We start from the raw sequence: 5553 nt of genomic DNA, 5'->3' as shown, positions 1-5553 counted from the left end.
AGTCATTAATAGGGATGATAATGAGTAGGGTTTGGGTAGGGTACTATAGTACTCGTCGCCATACCCGCGATTTTAAAAAATACTCATATCCATGTTCGTACCCTCTTGGGTATCAACTTTAATACCCGTACTCTTACCCTCTGGGTACTTAAGTGCTCGTACTCATACCCATTACCCACGCTTTAACTAAAAAATCGATAAATAAATGATATTGTTATGATTAAATTTAAAAATTATTCAAATATCTTAACTCCAATCATAAAATATTACAAATCAAAATATTTTTTAACTCAAAACATTTCAAATGAACACTCGTTACAATACATATTTAAATATCCATAATAATTTTTTATGAAGTTGCAAGTCATACGATAATATTATCTAAGATAATTGATACAAAGTTGTCAGTATAATTATAAAGTCATGATTAATAAGATATAACTATTAGTTATAAAATCACAATTATTTACTTATTTATCATAATCAGATTCTTAAAAAATTTGCAAACGTTTATGTTTCAATTATAAATATTGTACTGGTCAAATGATATTAATAGATGTTAAAACATACAAGAAAATAATTAACTAAACTAAACACTAATATAATAAATTAATAAATAACTAACTAAATAAATAATATATTTATATAAGTGCTGATGTGAGGCGGGGTGGATATTATAGTTCTCATACCCGCACCCATACCCGCTTAATTTTACGGGTAATTACTCGTCCCCATGCCCATACCCATTATGCGGGTTTTTACCCTATCCATTGTGAGTTTTTTTTTTGCGGGTACCCATTGGGTCTGGGTCTAATTGTCATCCCTAGCCATTAAGGCATCTACAAAGAAGTCACTCATATCAATAAAAAAAATTAAACTAGCCACTAAGGTGTCCACAAAGATGCATATGGTATGTCATGACAATGATAATGATGCTTGAAATGTACAAATCACTAGTCACTTAGACAATCACAAAGAAAAAGGGTCATAACACAAATAATCAGCCAATTAGGTAACCACAAGAGCCAAATATTTTAGATTAATTTTTTTTAAGCACATAAGACATCAATTTATATTCTCATGGATGTTCATAGTTAGAACTCAATAACTTCAACACCTTAAATATGCACGTGAACAAATATCTCAAAATCACCACTATCATTTTAATAATCAATAAGATTCGATTTGGCTACATGTTATTGATAAAAATTAAAACTCATCACAAAAATTGAACTATACATTAATACTTTTCAATAATCAATTTTTCAATAATCAATTTCTCATGTATTCCTTTCACTATAAAAATTTCTCCATTATAAAATTGAACTATACATTAATACTTTTCAATAATCAATTTTTTCATATTGTCAAAATTAAAAATATAAAATTCTCATCAATTTCCAAAAGACATGTGTATTGTTCATAAAAGTCAAATTTTAAATTTAAAATACTCAAAAAGTCAAGGCTTAAAATAAAATACATTATAACAAATATATTACTAATGATATCATTGTTAAGACAAAATCCCAAATTAATGTTTTGATGATAATTAAACAAAAAGTTAACTAAGACTTCTAATTATGATTCTAAGTGTTGTGGTATTTAACATGTATATTTAAGTGTGTTAAAACAAGATAGGTATCAAGCATTACAAAGCAAATCGTATTAAAATCAAGAAAGCAAAATCAGCAAAACGAAAAACATTCTTGACAGAATTCTTGAAAATGAAGAACGTTCTCCACATCTGCCATAAACAAGAATGATCAAATTTCTATGTAAAAGATCATATCCATAAAGTGTTATCCATTCCATATCTTCATCAGAAATATAAGAGGATTAATCTAAGCAAGAATCATTCCAGAATTCGAGGACTCAACACCTTGCTTCATAAAAAGCATAAAGCAAGATCATTCTCCAAGTTAAACAAATGCAAATACAATTAACAGGCTGTAAAGGACACTGATGTTGTAAATTCAAACAGACCAGCACACGTGACTTAATAGCTAGTAATCATTTCAGACAACTGACAGGATCACAAATACAAGTCAACTCATCTCAAACCAATTCGAAGAACGTTCTTGGATCTCAAGAACATTCCCTGTTTCAGCATGAACAATCCTGCTTTATGGTTGATCTTATCCATTCACTTACTTGTGACAATTGGCATACTTACAACGGTTAAATGAGTTGTCATAAGCTCTCTTTAAGCCTATAAATAAAGCTTCACGGTGAAGAACAAATCAGAACTCAAAGTGCTAAGTAAAATATCACTAATTCAATCATACTCGAGCTTCTCAAATCATTCTAAGTTCCCGCTCCATTTATTAGTGTGATATTAGAATCAATGATTACTGAGTCTTAACATATAGAATCTATTTCTCAAACAAGAGTTGAGCAATATCCAGATTCTAACATTCTCAAAATCATTATTTTGTAACTCAAGGCTATACTTGTTAACATAGCTTGAGTAGTTGAAATCCTTTTATGATTAAAAGGTAATTTGTAAAATTCTTTCTGAAATAGTGCAAGGTAACATATGGAAATCCTTTCTAGGTAGAAAAGTATAACCTTGTAATAGATCAAGACTGGTTTTTGGAAACAGTTTGAAAACCAAGAACGATCTTGCTTTGAAGCACATAGTGGAAAATCTCACATTTGTGAGGACTGGACATAGCCCTTGTTGGGTGAACCAGGATATATGTTTGTGTGATCTCTCTATCCTTATCTCTATTTATTATTTGTCGTACATTCAGTTTTTATATTGATAAATTGATATTGTTGTTTTTCCACTAACCAAGAACATTTTTTGTTTATAACCAAGATCAATCTTGAGTTAAAACTTTCAGCTTTTAATAGGAATTTTTAAAATGGGCAATTATAATTCAAATTAAGTTTATCATAAAATGGGGTACCTCAATTTTTAATTTGACATTGTTACATCAATGAACATAAAAATTATAAATTTATAATTAAGTACTCTAAAACACGTAATACGTTAAACATTTTCACTACAAGCATATTTATCAAGGTATAGTAATAAAAATAGAACTCTATAATTAAGTTCATCAAGATAGATGTATTACTCAAAAGAAACAATCAAAACATTATAGTTGAATTATTTACAACAAAAATAAAATTAAACTTTTTCTTTTAATACATCCAGACATCATATCAATATTTTACGAACCGCTAATTTAATATCTAGCCTAACTCTGCATGGGGAAAAGCTCTTGCCTTGGGTGATTTCCTTCCAGGTGACACTATATAGCCCTAAAAAATCTCACCAAGATGAAGGAACGAAAGTTTAGAACTTCGACCAAAATGCGAGGGAATGTGGGGATGGTTTTACGAGTTGCTTAGAAAATATTTGAGATAAACCAAATATAATGTTGGTAATGGCGTGTGGGTGATTAGGACTTCTTTTTGCTCTATTGCAAGTTTAATCATGTTCTACGAAGGACATGTGTATGCGACTAATAAATGATGCGTGGAGCTTATCAGAGAGAATGAATAATTCTCTTCATTAAGGTTAATTGCATGCATGAATAAAGAATTCAATTGGAATGATATCATTCAATGACCAACTATTAGGAGTTAATTGACACTCATGTACTTATTCTTGCTAGTTACACATTTGAATGGACGAAGGGGGAGAAAACGCACGGTTCTATAAACTAAATGCTATTAAAAATATAATATAGTTATCAAGAGTAGTAGTGTGGGTGATTTAATTTTGACTTAGTCAAAGTTGACTTGGTCATTGTTCACTCTAAGACAAATATTCTTACGAGTTTTAATTAGTTAATAATAAAAATCCCAACAATTAATTAATTAATATCAAAATACTTCATCAAATAATTAAACATCCAAGAAATAATTATCTTATTATCGTCACACTAAATTAATCAAACAGAATAAACAAAACTAAGAGTTTTAAATTAATTAATCAAAATAAAAGGTGTTACACCTGTTCCTTGTATTCATAACAGACGAGCTTCTTTTTGTCTAGTTTTCAATTATTTCTCTTCTATTATGGAACTATCTGAAATCTCTTTTGGGAAGGATTTTCTATTTGTTGTTCCACATACGCTGGATTTTTTTTTAGATAAAGGACATTTCTTCATCATTTGAGTCTTCACTTTGATTTTCCCAATCGCTTTCAATTGAGTCTTCATTTTCTTGGAGAGCCTTACAATTTGTCTTCTTTCCTTGGAATTTGAGAAACCAAAGACTTTGAATTCTTTTTGGCTTATCTTTAACTAGTTCAATATCATGGGATATAAGTGAACTCATCAGCTATTCCAAAGGCACTTTGTATTGATCTTTAGCTTCTTGAACAAAGTGACACAAAGATTTATTTTGGTTCATTACCAACACAATAGCTACGTCAAGATCCTTCAACCTGAAGGATCTAATCCACGAGTTCACCATTGAATCAGACTATCACTTGAACATCTACTAGTCACACTGATTGTGTTCAATCTTTTCAACCTTCTAGCTTGGTACATTCAAGTTGTTTAGGAGGGTAGTCACTATTAGGCTAGTTTACCAACAAAAAACATTTTGGGCTCTTCTGAATTAGCTCTCGCAGAGAGTGTTTACAAATTTTTTATTTTAGAAATTTTCTCAGCACTAAAGTGAAATAGAATAATAATGAGAAAAAGTGCATATATGCTTATAGCATATTTGTTTCTTCGTATTTGCCTTTGAGGTATGCGCGTCTTTTTTTAGAGAACGGTTAGGTTTTTTTTTTATTGTTATCCTGATTTTAAGAAATCAACATAATTCATTAAGTTTCTATCGTATCTGTAAGACCCATAATTTTAAAGTACACTTTATGTACTTATGTATATTTTGGATTTTGGCTCGGAGGCGTTTTAGCCAAAGTTAATAATATTTTGGGGTTTTTATGATCAAAAAGATATTTTAATGCCGATTAAAATTTCTCGTCGATAAATAAATTGAAATTAACTGCGGTGAATCCTTACGGAGAATTTAATGCATTTCGGGTGAAATGGTAATTTAACAAATATCTAGATATTTTGAGATATTTGTTAAGTTATGTTTATTATATATTTATGTGTTTGTTTGGAGGGAAAAAGAAAGGAAAACTAGAAGGAAGGAAAAGGAAAAGAAAAGAGTATATAAAGGAAGGAAGGAAAAAGGAAGAAAGGAAAAACAAAGGAAAGAAAAAGAAAGGAAGGAAAATCATAAAACTCCATCTTCTTCCTCTCTGCTACCCGCGAAGCTTCTCCCTCCTTCCTCCATTGTTGTTCATTTTTGCTTCCTTTGCTTTCCTTTGAATTTGAAAATAGAAACCCAAGGATTAGTGAGTAAGAGAGCAAGGTTTTCTCAACTTCATACTCCCTCTTTGATTCGAAAACGAAGTAAAACGGTATTTGAGATTCAAACACAAACCTCCCCGTTTCACCTAGATCTAAACGTCGTTTCAAGAAGTGATAGAAGGGAAGGTTGCTCACCTCCATACTACGGCGCTAGTGGACTAGTTTTGGAAGCGTGGTTGCGAGCGGAAAATTTACCGGATTTACTCAC

The sequence above is a fragment of the Cicer arietinum genome, chromosome 7 (genome assembly GCF_000331145.2).
Source record: "Cicer arietinum cultivar CDC Frontier isolate Library 1 chromosome 7, Cicar.CDCFrontier_v2.0, whole genome shotgun sequence".
Classification (NCBI taxonomy): Eukaryota; Viridiplantae; Streptophyta; class Magnoliopsida; order Fabales; family Fabaceae; genus Cicer; species Cicer arietinum.
The sequence above is the reverse complement of the archived record's forward strand: the minus strand, read 5'-3'. Positions refer to the sequence as shown.